Source organism: Haliaeetus albicilla, chromosome 28, assembly GCF_947461875.1.
Source record: "Haliaeetus albicilla chromosome 28, bHalAlb1.1, whole genome shotgun sequence".
Classification (NCBI taxonomy): Eukaryota; Metazoa; Chordata; class Aves; order Accipitriformes; family Accipitridae; genus Haliaeetus; species Haliaeetus albicilla.
Genome location: NC_091510.1, coordinates 5729062 through 5747026, shown reverse-complemented (window position 1 = coordinate 5747026; position 17965 = coordinate 5729062).

The following is a 17965-nucleotide window of genomic DNA, read 5'->3' as shown; positions in this document are numbered from 1 at the left end:
TGGGAAGCAGCCTGAAAAAGGGAGCAGCCATCTTTTTACTCTGGTGATTAAAGGACATGATGCTATTCAATGCAGTCACAGGAATTCCACTTGTTCAAATCAGTAAGTGTATGTTTTCCAAGACCCTTCACCCTTTGGACTTTTAAGTTCTTATTTTCACAATGCAGGAGTTTAATCTTCTACTCCACCATACCACATCAGGAAGACAAACAGTGAAATATCTGCTATGATAAAATCAGTCATTTCCTGGCCCACTTTGTGTTAACAAAAAAAATCTACCTTCGTCCTTAGTATGAGCAGGGAAGTAGATTAAAAATAATTTTAAAAACCCCCAAACTTGAAGTTTATAAAGTAGAGTTAAAAGTAGCACTGTAATTTAATAATGGTTGTACTCACTTTTTAGTCAATAATTAGTTTCAATAAAGGGCAATGACAGATTCTTAGTACTTAAAGAACAGCAACTGCTTGGCCATGGAGCAGAAGGAAGAGGAATAAGAAGGCATTGCGACTGCACAGATGCAAAAGTCCTCTGTGCTAGTCACACCAGTAGTCAGCATATCTCAGAAGTCATTAGAACCTAGGGGACAACCTCTGCTTCAGACTTTTTTTTAAATTTTTCAGGAACCTATCTACAACTCCGTCTTCTAATGAATATGTTCCCAGTCAACTGTGATCTTCAGCTCATAAGAAGTCCTCTCCAATACATGGATTATTCTCATAAAATTTTCAGTCTGTGCAACAAGAAATTGTACAGTGTGAGGAAACTATCATAAAATCATGTGGAGGCTGGAAACCATAACAAACACTGTCAGCTCTAAAGTAATACCTTTAAGACAACCCAGACATTGTTTCAGAACATCATTGCATATGTGTTCTGTTCTTTTCTTCTAGGAGAAACTCCTTTCTGTTTTTTGGGCACAGGCACAAATTTGTTAACAAGTGGGCATAAAAATAAACTAGGGATCAGTTTGAAAATTTGTTCTGAAATAAGGATAAAAATTGGTAGGCAGGGGTAAGGGGCAGGAAGGTGTAGAAGACATACCTTTGACCATGTGAGCAGAGGTAAAGACCAGAAGTCTTCTCACTCTCCAAACTTGGCAGCTAAAGTCTCTTCCTCTGCCTCTCCGTGTCTCTTTGTCTGTCTGTCTCTCTGTAGTGGATGGTGTCTAACAGAGTGCCCAAGCTAAGGTTGTCTGCTGCCAGTAAGTCCCTGACAGATCATATTAGTGTAGACAAAGTGCCATGTGAGTGGCTGCTTCATGAGACAGGCAAAAGAAATAGATTCACAGCCACATGCCTGCAAAAGCAATGCTTGCTTACTTTGACAAAAATCCTGCAGCAAGGTAAACACCAGGGAGAGAAAATTAACGTGCCTCAAGAACAATATTGGCACAACAAATACCAATAAGCAGATTTGGAAAGAACAATGAAGCTAAAGATGAGACAAGTTTTCCAATAACCTTCAAACAGAGAGGTATCTCTGCTCCGGAGCATCTACTCTTTTCAAGGTGAAGCTTGCTATATTTATGTGTGGGATTATATGAAGCCTGTGACAATGGTAAACCTGACAAGATGCTGGACTAGAAAACCCTGTGAGTCCTATACAGAACTCTTTTAGCAAAGGACTTTGATATTGAATATAAAGGGGGACTTGCTAGCATTAATTTTCATTAGACTGTATAATAGTACCAAATTTAAGCTGGGGAAATGCATTTGCTTATTACATTAAAAATACAGCTGGATAAAGCAGCTCTGGGAGTTATACATTGGAAACTGTTTTTTCAGGATGGATTTCTGATCAGATAAAATTTCTTCAGTTGGGAAAAATTGTTCCTTTTGAATTTCATATCAGTCTCTATTTTTAATGTGTTTTTTCTGCCTTGCCTGTCCTTTGTGTCTTGATTACTCAACACAGTTCACTGGACCTTGCCAAAATGAACTGTTAATCAGTTTCTTGCTCTCTTTTTCATCATACTTTGTTTCAGGTCAAAGATTAAACTTACTGAAATCTTACTGAGGCATGAATTGTTGGAAAGAAGAACTGGATTTTCTCTGGAGCAAGGACTTTAAAATCTGACACAAATATGAGTCAGTATGATTGTAAAAATGTAAACTGTATGCCATTTGATTCTAATTGTTCTTGATTGAAAATGAATGTAAAAAGATTAGATTTAATATAGCATTTTTGTGACAATTACCCAAATTATGCATAAGTAGGCTGTAGGATTCTGTTATGAAAAAGAAGGGGTAACATCAGAGAAAAGTGATATAGCTTTAGGTGCTGGCTGTTAAAAAGGAAATAATAATGTGTTAAATAGGATTTATGAAAATCAGATTATAAGGCTTTCAAGTTAGGCAGCTCTCCAGAGGTGCAAAGAATAATGGTCCTCTTTATATCAAAGTAATCAGCTTTTGCATTTACACAGAGTCCATTTACTGACTCTTATAGGAAATGTTCCATTTTGCTGCCCAACTCAGCTAATTACTTTAAAGTTAAAGGAATAGATTAGTGGAAAATAATCATTCTAATGCTTACAAGCTTGCTTGAGCTTTGGCAGAGATGCAAACCATCCATCAATAGGGAGTAAATACATTACCATAACATTAAAACTTCTTTTAAAAATCTCTGAAATAATAAAACAATGGTACCAATGTAAAGCTGTTTGAGGTTCTAATAAAACTTATGTACAATTTCAAATAGGTAAGAATTGAAGACTGTAATCTTTCATAGTAAAGGGTTAGATATAATAAGATGTCAGCACCTCTGCAGATTATGGCTGCAACGACTCTGAGCAGAATCCTGATCCCTGAATTAAGTGTCCAGGACCCTTTACATAAAGAGAATCAGGAGGCAGATTCTTGAAAATGGCAGTCCACAAATCTTACACACTGAAAGGGAAGCCACCCAGAGTAAAGTACTGGGAAATGCTAACTGTGGCTGAAATCTTGCCTTTCACAACTGAGGCAGAACTAAAGCAAAATGCTAACTCCTGATGGGGGTCCTAAGCTTTGCTTTTCCACCTCACATTTTCATTCTTTACTCTTCAGGGGCACTGCCTCAGCCAGAAAGGGGGCTACAAGACCATAATTTGAAATCTGGAATGGATTTTTTCTTATCTCCTTTCAGCTATTTGAAAGTTAGCATACGGTCTGAGGCAGCTGCCTAGGATCCCTCTAAACACAGGGCAGAGAACAGCACTCCCCTTCCACCTGGCTTAGACACCATCTTGGAGGTACTCAAAATTCTGCTGGACAAGGTCTACAGCAACTAGACCTAACTTCAAAGCCAAGCCTACTTTGAGCTGGGGGTCCAACTAGATGACTTCTGAAGGTCCTTTTAACATAAATTGCGCTGTGATTCTATGATCCTGGGATAGGGTAGCCCAGAGAGTATCCCTAGGATGGGGATCTGGATAGAAGCTCTGGAATGGCTGATTTCTATTGTCCTCAAAGTGAGCCAAGATAACGACTTAGGCCAATCATTTATATCGCAAAAATAACAAATTCAGAGGTAGTTCGAGGCTTCTCAAAAGAGTATGCAGAGCTAAATATTGCCATCTGACAGAAGTCGGGCTCTCTGTACCCAGAAAGCAGAAGAGAATGGAGGAAGCAAACAGCTTTGCAATCAGTCTGCGGATCTGGGGGTGGAGAAGTGGACAATGACTTCTGCTCCTGAGGGGCTCCTCTCTCCTCTCCCATAGCTGCTGCCAGAGCACATGTGCTGACTGCTCCCTCAGCTGTAGTGACAGTCAGCTTGGTTTTCCAGGACCCAAAACCAGACAAAATACCTACGGTTGTTTGCCACTATGTATAGTTTACTACAGCCATAACTGCTGCCTTTGTCTACACAGAGCTGGCCACATATAACTCCACCCTTAAATCAGCTTAAGATCTCTTTTCCTTTATAGAAGCTGGGTCAAGATAAAGGAATTATGTAAATTCACTCACCAAAACACAGAGGGAAGGGATGCCTACAAGCCCAGAATCTGAGTTGTCCTACGAAGGGAGTTAAATCCAGGAAAGGGCAGAGGCACATGCTGGTCCTAATACAAAAGGCAGCTCAATTCAGTCCGAGCTCTGTAACAATGATACAAAGTGAGACTTTTTCCCCAGGGCAGGTTGTGATGATGCCTTCCCGCTGGGCAGTCTGGGCTTGCTTGCTTTGAGACCACTGTCTGAGAATAACTTCTGCAAGAACTGCGACACTGTTTTCTAAGTCTCAGCCCCGTTCCTTCGGCTGCAGCCTAAATCCTAAGCTCTGTCATCTTGGGCAGCTGGAGTGAGGGACCGAATCCAGTTTTTCAGTTCAAATGCAAAATCTTTCAGTACTGAGAGCAAGCAATGGGATGTCTGCTGTGACCATGAGCTCTACTGGCAGAGCCTGCGTTGAGCGTGCACGCCATGCACTGCTCTGTCTGACTCACGTGTAGATGCACATACAGACTCCTACTCAGCATTTACAAAATCCCAAATATATGCCTATAGCATAAATACAGTGCTATCTTAAGTGCAGTCTCTGGCCCCTCAAATCATTGTTTCAAAGGGGACACTGATGACTGCCTCCTGAAGTCTTAAAATAGGCCTGGTCAAGTCACAAAAGGGTTCTGTGGTTACAGTCCCTTGCAGCCTGTGAACGTCGAGGGGAATGCAAGGTATAATTATTCCAGAAAGACAATAACAATGATGACATAAAAGCTTTAAATACACACAGTGCCTTTCTTATATGTCTGCAGCTGTCATCTACTCTTTCAAGATAAACACCACTCTGAAGTGCAGCTCTTAGTGGCTTAGTAAAAATGGAGATTTTGGTGAAGTCTGGGTCATGGGCACTCTATTAATAAGTTAGACTTTGAACTAGCTCTTTGCATTTTTTTTTTTTTAATCATTCTAATGACATTTTTAACTTTTTGTTCTTCTTTACAATAGCTTGATGACAGTTTCCTGAGTGTTTCTGAAAGACCCTAAGCTAATTAGGGTCCAACAAAAGTACATTCAAAGGAGTTTTAGCTTTAAACTAGCTGTTGTAGATTCTCCCTCATTACTCCCTCCAGATTTGTAGTGGTTCATGACATTAACTTTGATTCCCTTGGGTTTGTTTCCTCTTATACATTCTAATATTTGCTCAGCTTGTACAAATAGCTCTGTTATTTGCCTTGAAAATTCCTCATCCTAAATGAAAATGGCCTGCTGATTCTTTATTTCACATTAAAAGCTTTTAAAGGAATTATCACCTGGGCTAGGAAAAGCCACACAGTTAACTTAAGAGTAACCCCAAGCTTTTCCAGAGGTTAAAGAAACTTGTGCACGTTTTGAGCTTTTATTTATTTGTCATTTAGGTGCCTTTGCAGTGCTTTCTGCTTTTAGGAAAGAGGCACAGGCAGACATACAATGGAAATGATTCTGTCACTGAATTTTCTGAGCAGATTAAAACAGGAAACACTGAAACACAGGAGAAAGTCTGTTCCTGTAAGACAACCAGGAGAATCTGCTTAATAAAGTTATTTTTATGTTTATTTTTATTTTTTTAAGCATAAAGAATCAGACTATTAGGTACTTCTTTGAATCTCTTGGGCTTTTGAAGTTTAACATCTATATATGATAACTTCTCTTACTCTATTTATTCATACTTTTTGGGACACAAAAGTACACGTTCCTTGCAGGCTCTAAGTGCTCAGAAATATGTTTCAACTGCATATTTATATGCAGTATATGTACATGCTGCAGCAACAGCAATAATTCAGAAGAAAAATTTTGAAGTTATATAAACAAAAGGACCAAGATTATGGGAACATGATCACTTAAAAACTGCTGCTTGTTTTGATTTTTTTTTTTAATCTTTCTGTGGTCAGTTTAGGTTTTAGTTAGATCTATAGGCTGATCTGGCTTACCTTCCAGGGTCCTGAGGGCACAACCAGCTAACTGACCCTGCCCAGCATTCCCCAGCACCTCAGCCCCCAGGAGCCCGCAGCCCTCACGCCCGCACATTACCATTCAACCAAGAAGCATCCCACTGACACCAGGGAGAAATGTAACCAGTTACAAAGATCATGTAACCAGTGCCTTACTGTAAACACTTTTTTTTATCATTTACACTTATTTATGATCTTTCAGCTTGACTGCTTTCCATCACTTTATATTGTCACCGAAACTGACCCTCGTAAATGACAGGTAGATAGAAGGAAAAAGCATAATGTCGTAACACAAGATATCACCTGATACTGAAAATGTAATTTTTTATTAACTGGTGATGAGAAAAATAAATAGGTGGGTTTGTTTCTTTATTTTACATAGTGAGTTGATCAAAGGGTTCTCTATGCTTCTGCAGACAGGGAAGGAGGGCAGCAACAACAGACACCAGGAAGAGATTTATGTGAGGCAATTATTTCTAAAATAGTTGCGGCTGAAATGGAGTAACAAGAAGACAGGCTGGTTTCACAGTACAGAAAATGAAAACAACCCAAAAATGAAACAGGGGTCTTTGGTGTCTGGCCAAAGCTTAAGGGCTTTGTTGTTTTGACTTGGGCTAAGCTGCTGCTTTTCACTCTAAAATAATGCTTCTGTTGTTGTGCTTTGCTTTAAAGGTATCTGACTGCATTGTTTTGTCCAAGCCATCATTGAGCAGCCTTTGTTGACCATTCAGGAGGCTGCTGTTTGGCTCCCTCTCCCACTGCACACATGAATTTTTAAGCTTTTTGAATCTCAGTGAAGTCCAATCACTGAGTCTGTCTTTGGATTTTTAAATACGGTGTCTTGAAGGTCCTCTGTTTAACATCAGTCTCGAGGACTAGGAATTTCTAATCTGACTGCCAAGGTCCTAGGACTAATGCCTCTCTTCCAGATGTATACCCTGAGGACACTCATTTTCCAGAAGTCCAGGCATGTGATTACTATGATTTACAATACACCTCTCCAAGGATACAGAGTAATTGAAACTCATGAAAGCCAAGGGTCTCAACAATTTCTAATACTGTTTTCACATTTACAGCCAGAACAAAAATACAGAGCAGAAAACCTACACACCCTCCCCTTCTTTATTTTCTTCACTGTGAGTCTTGTATGGGGCTTTTTCAAGAGGTCTTCTGAGATGTACAAGATCACCCTCCTTAACTGTGCCTCAGTCTTCCCATACTCCCCCTTCTTGTCATCAGTGACCTTCTAGTCTCTCTGAAGTGGCTAGTGAAAACTCCTTCATGTCAGTTTTTCAGATGAGCCTGATCAATCTCAATAGCTGATCAAAATGTATAATTGCTTAATGTTGATTGGCTCCTTCTTTACTACATTGACTGTATAGCCTTTGCAGACCTATTCAAAAGTGTATGAATCTCAGCACTTCACCCATCTGATTTTGATTTATCCTTATGAAATAAACACGCTAGCCTATTATTTATCTGTACCCAACTCCCAGGTGGAGTATCTTGGGAGAGATGTTAAACCTTTGAGGACAGATAACAAACAGAGCAAGGTAGGGAAGAGAAATTTCAAGGTTATACTGAAAGGTTAATTCAGTATACTGTATCACACTTCGTATTGCATTAGAAAAATATAAAAACCTCCCTTTCTCTCCGTGCATTGTCAAAGTGAGCAGAAAAACCTTCTACAGTGGTCAAGATTACTGCTTGTAGGTGATGATTAATTAAACAGTGAGTTGAAGCTTATCACAATGATGAATATTCAATATAACATCAGGAAAGTTAACAAACATGAGAAGAAAGACCTTGGGAGGGACCAAGAGAGATGCATTCTAATTCAAGCTGCTATCACACGTGAATTAACAACCGATCTTAACGGAAATGCTCCAGAGCTGTTGCGTTGCAGCCCAAGTCTCTTAAGGGACCAGCTACCTACACAGTGATCATCAGCCAAGGAAAGTTCATTTCTCCCTGCTGAACAAACCACTGATTTTCCAGGTTTTTTTGATACAGGATAATATTCTGGCTCCACTGAAGAAAGTAAGAGTTTTAATATTATCTTTGCTGTGAATAGGACTTCTCACTGAATTATGATAAATTTAGTGGGACAAGAACAATTATTTTGGAATATAGGGAAAGTAACATTATACAGGGCACCCAGTAGGTCTCAGATGGCTCCCAGCTTGTAAGAGGAGTAAAAAGTGTTCCTCCCTCTTTGACAAGCAAGCAAGAGTAGTAACACAGAGTCATATTTCAGCCTTAGTAGTTGCTATGAAGGAGAATTGGGGTACACAGTTCCCCAATGGAGGCAGGGACCCCTCTCTCTGAGTATCCTAGGAATGTGTACGAGGTGGTATGGACACATATTGTGATCACAAAGTGGGTGAACTCCAGCCTATGATGAGCTGCTAAAAGAGAAAGAGGAAAGGTAGACAAGAGAAGGAAGTTGCTTATATGTTGTTTTGGTATGGCTTGTCAAAATAAAGCCCCAGCAGTGCTTCTTTGAAGAATCACTTTAAGGGAATCTCCATAGGATTACGACCTTTACAGTACTCTAAATCTGAACAGTAGTTTTCTGAAATATATTAGGTACATTGCTTCAAAGTGCTTGTAACTTCAAAAAGAATAAATATAGAAAGGCAAGAAGAATGAATTTACTATCAATTCTCCAGCATTACATTTTGCTTAGTTGTCAACAGAGCATGTTTTACAGAGCTCCTGTACAAAAGCACTGAGGCTGAAAAAAAAAAATCTGTATGAGACTGACATGCTAAAATGAGAGTCAGCATATTTTCACTTGTGACCTACAATGCAATTGCATGTTAGTCCTACTGCAGTTTTTAGTCCACTTTTAATTAACTGATTTTTGGCAGTGCTCTATTTCATCTCCTCCCAATATCTTGCTTCCCTAAGTAAAGCCCAAACTAATAATCACAATGATAATTTTCTAAATTTAACTCTTGTTTTTTCAAGTAATTACTATAGCAGAGGGGATTGGAGATAGATTTTTAGGACAAATATAGAGGAAAATAGAAAGGAATGTCTAAACTTTCTGGAGGATAAAAGCTGCTTCAAGCTTGAGAGGGAAACAGTGATTAAAAGAACTATCACAGTAATGGGCAGAGTCAAGGGGTTTAGGAAAGTGGGTGTAGCTGATACAGCATAGATCCTTAGAAAGAAGGCAAGATGAAGATTTATCCAGAAGCAGCCTGGTACAAAGCTGCAAAGGAGAATTTTGGCAAGGACTACAGTAAACCAGAATGTATTTAAAGAATTTCTCCATTTCAGATTTTAATAGCAAAATCTGCATGCACCACACACGTACACAGAAAAAGCCCATCCTCTTTGAAATTAAAATTGGCCACTGTTTTGCATGAAAAGTTGCAGGTCTTTGGCTGAGTTTTCAAATGAACTCCTGAAGTTCTGCTTGTTTTTTTTAATCATTAGTGTCTGAAACAATACATTGAAAGAAAGGAGAGGAAAAAAGGGAACATTTGAATTTCATCTGCCATTTTCATTCACCTTTTCTCATTATATTTAGCAATTACATAGGACTGTAACTGAGCTATGCCAGCCATAAGAACAATGTTACAAATACCTGAAATGACAGGGACCCTCCTGGAAAAGATCTTGTTTCTTTAGGGAACAATAGAGCTTAAGTGTGACTTTAATTGAGGTTAATTGAAGTTGGTGCTCAGCATTTTGAAATCCTAAGCAAGAACACAGAAGTCTAACAACTGGCATTTAATTTTGAAAACTTTTGCTTTTATCTGTACAGTCTTCTCTTATGCCTTTTTATAGGAAATTTTGTGACAACGTCTTACTATGTCTTTGGCATAGGTTTGCTAGTCTGTAGTATGGCATGTATTTCAGGCACAGCTACATATGAAAGAATAGCAGAGAGTGCAAATTTATTAATGTATTTGTTTTGCAGAAAAACATAGTTTGATGCAGAAAAGTAATGGAAATTAACAGCCCTATAAATCATGGTTTATGATGGAAGCCAATGTCTGGCAACTAAATAATTTTTTTTTTCCTTGCCTATCAAGCAGTGACTTAGGAAAGGCATGCTCCTCAGAATTTTTCTGGTTGGCTTTGCTGGTCATATATTTAGCTTCCCAGTCTTGCAAAGCATCATTAAAGATAGTAGGAGGAATTATCTCCCACTGAATGTTCATAAAACAATAGCCACTGGTATGGTACAGTATGTATTCCAGAAAGTCCTGTATTTATTAAAAGTTAAAGATTCCAGCATACTTCTTATTTAAAATGCCTAAGGAGGAATGTAAGACTGTGGGCAATACAGGGTAATGACAGTCAAAAAGCTAATTCCTCTATTATATGAGAATATCTTCCAGTAAAATGAAGAGCCTCTCACAGGTGATTAGGTGAGGACACTCAGAGGAAAGGTAATGTTGTTGTAACAAAACCTGAAGAAAGAAAAGGGACCAGGATTGTATTTCTTCAGTAAAATTTGTTTCGAGTAATGACCCGAAGAACTGCAGCAATAGCATACCATTGAATTCCAGAACAAAACACAGGAAATCCTTAAAGAACATCTGTACCAGTGCAGCAGAATGTCAATGTTCTAGAAAAACTGATGCTCTGGAAGTTGAGTTTAGAGGAGTTTCTCATTAGAAAAGCAAATAGTTCCACAAGCCCACAAATGTGCTTCAATTTTCTGTGGATTTTTCACAAATTGGTTTATTTATTCTAATTAATCCAGCCAAGACTGCAGCTATGATTTCAGTCTAATCACCCCTAACTGGGCATTAGAAAATGTACATGAGGGAAATAGTACAATTATCTTCCCTATAAGAAAAAAATGTCGTTGTATTTTGGATCTCTACATTTTAAACACAATTACTTTACACAGAAACCATATACCGTCCAGGTATCCTTATATTTATTTCCTTCAAGAGAAGCCCATCAACATTTATAATAAGCTAGTGCTGCCACCTATAGCAAAAGAGACCTTGCCTTTTAGCCCATGTGAAGCACAGCACAAACTGAGTTATATTAGGAAGAAAAGAATATATAAAATTACAAAGTGGAAGTAGAAAGTGGATGACGGTTCACTGAAAATTGTAAATGAAATCTATGTGCAAGAAGAATAAATATTTTTATAGGTTCCTCTTCACCAATTCTTTTCCTAGCTGTGTCACAAAAGTAATAGTTGGCAAAGTCATATAAATCACATTCCTCAAAACAGTCTTTTTTTAATCCTGTGAATTCCAATCTGCTCATGATGACAATGTCAAAAATATCCTTAAAACTGAGCTAAAACTTACTTTTTTTAACTACTTATTTCAGATGTACTCTTGTAAGTTATCTGAATCTGAGTTCAAGAAACTAATGGTTTCCAAATTTCACATATTCTTATTTACACAAAAGTGACTTATGTCATGGCCAGTTCTTCAAATTGACAGGCACCAGGCAGATAGTAGTTTTAAGGTGTTTGTTTGGAAAACTGACCTTGCTTCTACACTCATTCTGTAGGGTGTCACCAGTCCCTGGATATTGTAAGTTTCTGAGCTACAGGACAGTCCTGTTAACAATTGTTTGAACAGCAAGCTGACAGGAAGCCAGTCATCAAAAGCAATCACCAACTAGTAAAACACACTGACATACTGAATTCTCCCATGTGTCTGGGAGCTTCAGAGATTTTAGTGATTCTTTAAAAGATATGCAGACAGTCCTTATTTCCTCGGTGCTGGCTGGGATGATATGTACACTAGCAGGTCTGAATTGCACACTGGGAATGCCAAATCGCTGACAGAAAATAATTTTTTTCAAAATCTGTAGGCAAAATGCATCAGTAACATTATGGGATGTTGTCATAAACCTAAGTACTGCCCTTAGCAATGAGACATGGCATAGTTTCTCACCTGGTTTTGTAGCTTATCACATGATGCCACAGTTTATTGGTTGGACATTTCCTCCAGATAAGTGGCTTCTCTGCACACAAAGAAACACAAAGAGGGTGAAAGCTATTAATGCCACAGTAGCTGTGAGAAAATTAAGAAATAGCACTTACTGCTGAAGAGTTGTAATAGGGAACAGATACTGGAGTTGAAAGGAATCTGTCTCCAATGCAGTAAAAGAGTATATCTATGCTTTACAGGCAAAATGTAAATGGCTTGTCTTGAGTCACATGATATCATTCTAAAGACCACGATACTTTTTATGAGTATTTAGTTGAATTATATAATTCTTGGGTTTTATAGCAAATAAAAGAAAAAAAGTTCAGAAAATACACAGGTTATTAATGAGTGCTCACCAATTATTACGTATGTAGTTTGTAGGGATACAGTTGGAATGGATCACTACTGTTTATATATAATTAATTATGTATCAAAAGTTAGCAATGCTCCCTGTTCCAGTGCTCATGCTTATTTTAAAAATCAGAACTCTTGCAGTCAAACTAAAGGGAATAATGATTGATATTAACAGTAATAATAATAATAGTACTAGCATTTTATGTATATAAATTTTTCTTTATATTTACATGACGAGAAAGACAATTATAGGAACAGATTGCTTAGACCAATATTGAAATTCCTACCATTTCAGGTCTTTAAAAACAAGCTAGACAAACATCTGTCAACCATTGTACTATCTTGAAGAAAGGAATATACTCAGTAACATTTCTAGGTTTTCTGTAGGCCTTAGTTTGTGATGTCACAAAATTACCTGAAGCAATATTACCTTAATGCTTTCGTGGTCTGCTTATCTGCCTCTGCCCTTCATTTCTCCTTCCTATTCCTTAGCCCCAGCTTAGCCTGCATAACTGTTTGTATGACCATACTCTGAATAAACACAGAGAAACCTGAATAAAAACCAAGTCATCAAAAAAAAAAAAAGTACTTTTCAAAAGCAGATGCACTTTAAACTGCTACTATTATTGAATACTTTGTCTTTCAAGATCACAGCCTTAGTTTCTGTGATACTGTGATTTCTTATAATTATTTCATAGGAGTACAGGAATTCTGAATTTCTACAATGCATTCTAAGCCATCACATTGTCCTAGCACAAGGTTCAGATAGAGCTATTTACTCTGTAAACAGCGTGGTTAGTAACAACAAAATCCAGCCTATATTCAGCCCATAAACCAGAAACTATAGCTTGCAAACCATTTGTACAAAGAACATTTATTATATAGTTCTTCTTGCAAACTGCAAAGATAAGCAAAATGAGACAGCAGGTCTTGTTCAACAAGGCCTTTCAGCAGATGTCTTTTTTAAAGTATATGAGCAATTCCAAAATCAGAGCACCTGCTTGTACGCATAAGGATTTTGTTGAATCTCCTGCAGTAGTGGGAATGAAGTAAGTGAAGGATGCCATAGCAACAGTAACTCAGAAAGTTCTTTCTGAGGAAGGGGAAATTCACAGCATTTTTCCATATTTAATACAGGTGTGTCTGTTTATTTTGCAAATGCAATTTGCAAGGAAGTGACCAAGTCGTTTAATTAGGGTATTCAAGAATAATGTTCCCCAACAGTCCTGAATTCTTAGTGTGAACCAGCAGGGCATGATCATTCCATTGACTTCAAGCATTAGTTATAAAGCAAGAGAATAAAGAAGTTGTTTTTTCTAAGTAAGCAAGGTATATCAGCTGACCGGTAATTACCATACCAATAGATTTTTTAGCCTCAAGCTTGTCATCAGTTATAAGAAGTAATAGCACAGAACATTCCTTGGAAACTTGCAAAATCTGGGAAGGCAAGATAGAACTACACAGACGCAGGCAGGACTGTTAATCACAGTACTAGTTACTGTGGCCTAAGTAATAATATGGCTCACTTAATAGAGAAACAGAAGAGCATACAAGGCAAAGTTGTCTGAAATCAAACACAGTGGTGTTATGATCATAATATGAAAGTAACTCCTTTTGGCAAGTGTCTCCCCAAATGTATCTTCCTGAAACTTTACATATGCCGATGTTCTCCCCCAAAAGTCACACTATCAAGTAATTTCTGAGTCTGCTGGAACTTTTGGAGTCCAGTCAGACACTGCTTGAACCAGCTTTGCTGTTGCGTAAAGGACATGTGATAGGTGTTTGCAAAATTGGCACCTCCATGGGGAGATCATTGTTATTTTTAAATAAAGTCCATTTTCTCAATAGAATCTTAACTTGGAAACTCAAGTTACAGCTCCTATGTGGAACCCAGTAAACTATATTTAAGTCTTAAAACAACACACACAATTGAGAATGTGCCTGATCCAGCAAAATCTATTTTTGACGATTGGATAATTGCAGTCTGTCTTCACTGAGCAACATATACTTGAGAGTTGAAAGGACAGCCACACATATATATAAATCTCAAACATGAATACTTAAGGAGGAAATTCTATTAAGAAGTAAGTGTAAAATTCCTGGTTTGAATTCCTCACCCTCATCCAATGTGGCAAAATATTATTAAAATAATTAGGATTAAAGATCTATTCATTGGTTTGTTTTTTTTTTTTTTTGAGCCAGTGTTCCTATTTCCAATTAGGCCTTCAAAAAAAAAAGCAGTGAATTAAAATTTAACACATTTAATGGGCCTCTTCATGAAATCTAAGGGGAGTCTCTACTTAATTGATTGCAGGTCTGACCTGCAGCATCTGCTTGACCTTACCCTGCTTCAGGTACCCAAATGAGGTGCCTAAACCCAAAGCATATTGTCCGTAACTCCTGCTCTAGGCCAAGATACCCATCCAGTTTTACGTATGCCGATATTCTGTGAGAGACTGAAGGAGTTAACGTCTCAAACGTCGTGGCGGGGCAAGTTCTGCCTAATGAGGAACTCTGTGTAACGAGGAACCTGCACAGCGAGGGTCCTCAGGTGAAAAGCAGCATCAGGGCGAGGGTCCTCAGGTGAAAAGCAGCATCAGGGCGGGAAGGCCAGGCCGGAGGACGCGCCATGTTCTGGTACGCGGAGCCGGGCAGCTGTCACCGTGGGTGGGCGCAGATCAGACAGCGGCCATGTCTGCCCGGGAGGGGAAGGGACTCCCCAAACGACCCCCAAGCCCACCAACCCACTTCCAGCAGGTTCTACAAGCACAAACTGCTCATGGCACCTAATTAGCCTAATGAGTTCAAGTGCCCGCCCAAAGGAGGGGCCAGGAGGTGATAAAAGGACACAAAAGGAGGCCTCACACGTGGGCGCCTGACCTCGGCTGGCTGACTGGATCCCTCGGCTGACTGACTGGATCCCTCGGCTGACTGACTGGATCCCTCGGCTGACTGGAGCCATGCCGAACCCAGGTACATCCTTCTCTTTTCTTTTCCTCCGTCTCTCTCTCCTTTCCGTAATCCCTACATCTCATCCCTTTGGACAGAAACCGTTGACCAAGTCTGGGACTAGGGGCGGATCCAGCCCAGGCTCCTCTCTGAGAGGGAGCCCAGACGGCGAGGGGGGCCGCTCCGAACCTCCGGGCCCAGCCGGAGGGCTCGCCTTGTCTTCCCTCACTCGATGTATTTGTGGTTGCCACGGGTTACACGGTTCACTGAGGTAGGCTCATGCCAATTCTTGAGAGAAACCACGCCATCTGCTGTTATACCTCCCAAGTTCAGGCCGTTTCTGCCACAAACGGCGACATTGGGTGTCATTTCACCTTAATTTAGCCACGGGAATTCCGGACTCACCACGACCCCTCCCTGGTGTGCCCAGCCCAGGCCGTGACAAATTCCCCTTCCATTCGCTTGATAATGACTATGCCAGTATTTTAGGCAGATCAATTAGATGTGTGAAGTTAGATGGGATGAAAAAGAGTCTGTAAATAATTTGACACAGAGCGCTCTTACACGTTTCTCTTCCTTCTCTGATTCTCCCTGCTCCACCACTTATTTCAAAATGCCAGAAATGTGCCTTTATGATGGTTAAGTTAAACCTTAAGACTGATAATAGAATTATCACACTAACAAAAAACAATACTGGTGTTCCACAAATTTTGTGGTATTTATTCCAGATGGTTAAGTGAACATACTCAAATCTTCTTTGTGTATCAAACCAGAGAGAACAATAAACTTTTTCGTTTGAAAAAGGAAAAAATAGGAGACTCTCATGGTTTCATATCTTAAAAACTCATTTCTGCAAACTTGGCTTTACTTTTTCACATAACACAGAGTGAAAACAAAATATGAATCATATTATTCTTACCAGACATATCTTAAGATCATAAAATCACCATGTAAACCAGTTGTCAGGAAAGACCTGATAAAACCAGGGGGTCTGTATTTCTATACACAGAGGATTTTACAACATGCAGCACCACCCACCTCACATGTTAGTGAGAATTCTCTGTGTAGTGAGAATTACTATTTCTCTTAATAATAAAATCTATGAATTCACTATAAAGTAAATTTTTTAAAGAATGGGTGAGAAAACCCCACAGATTTTATGTTTCTTTCTCATAAAAGGCAGAATGCTTTTCAAAATGTTCTGTTTAAAATGTTTACATTCGTAAGATCCTGTGTGTTTGTTATGAATGTGATACCTTATTTTTATGTATGTCCTACTTCTTTAATTAGCTTCTATCTGTTAGCTTGTGAATGCAGGCATCAATTTCAAATCTGTTTAGTCTGGGAGTGGATCAGCACTCATGCTAATAGGTAGGTTGATATGAGCAAATATATGACAATGCATGAGAATTGCATATTCAACATTTGTATGCTGCATACATAAAGTATAGCATGTATTTTAATGATACATTATTTTATACTGCAGGTTAATTTATCTGCACAACAACAGCAAAATAAAATTAATAAGACATACGCTTATTATCTAGATCCACCCAGACTCAATCCTGCAAACATTGTTTTCATGGCATTTGACTTAACTCTCATATAATTTAATCAAGACGTGAACTCGGAAGTAATTGACAAACAAGTGAAGTTAAGAACAGGTATATGTAAGTTTGAGGACTGAAACACTGTGTTGGCAGTGTCAAGCATGGTACTTTCACTATGTAGATCTGTGAGTATATGCTATTCATTATGTCACAAAAACACATAGATTTTCCAGTCTGAGTACTACTAAAACCAACAAAAATATCCATAATAGTTGATACATGATAGTTAATGAGCTCCATTCTAAAAGCACAAATGAAAGAATATCAAAATAAAAAGCAATCAATCCTCTAGACATCCGGCAAATGCAATGACTTTTAAACACATGGCATCATCCAGATTCTTGTTCAGATCTCATTGGTACACATATGTGAGTGAGTTTAAATCAAACTAGAAAGTTAGTTTCCAAAATAATTGACATACACCATGGTTCATTGTCTGGGGTAAAGACATATATATTCTCTAAGGCATATATTAAAGGATGTCTGGGAACACTGGAACTATTGTTTAGTACTTCAGCATCAAAATACAACTTAAGCACTCATGCAGTTATTTGTACCTAGTCACTTATTTTTACGCATGGTTTAAGCTAGGTAGACATATTTTCAATGCATCAGCTTCAGAAAAGAAAGAGTTCTACAGCTGATGCATTGGTATCTTCTTTGTCAAGCAGATGTCATTCCATAAGCCTATCCTAATCCTCTAGTCAGACAAGGAATTGATTTTTCTTTTTAAAGCAGCCTTAGACATTGTAGCTTAATGGTAAAAGTGTCAGAATTATGTTATCTTCAATCTATTTCTCAAATATTTCAGAACAGTTGTGAAATGTAACTTACAGTTCCCCAAAGGTAAGGATGTACATGAAGAATGTTTACTAAATGAGGTTCCAATAGTATACTATGAAACATCCTAAAATAGACTCTCAGCTGGTGCAAACTTTTGTAATTTCTATATTAAAAAAGGAGTGATGTCTTCCTTGCTCAGGAAAAAAATGTGAAATAGTAAGTCACAAAATGGTGCATTAGTTGGTTGTTGGTATTGTCCTTGGACGCATCTTCAATAACTTGTGCACATCTGAGATGTTACTATGAACACATCACTGAATGGCTCCAAATTGTTAGGCAGTGTGTTTTCCTTCTTTTTCTTAACATAACTTTCTGATAAGTTTATGGTAAAGAATTAAGAGTAATTTCCAATAGAAGTAAGGGTAAGTGGAAGAAA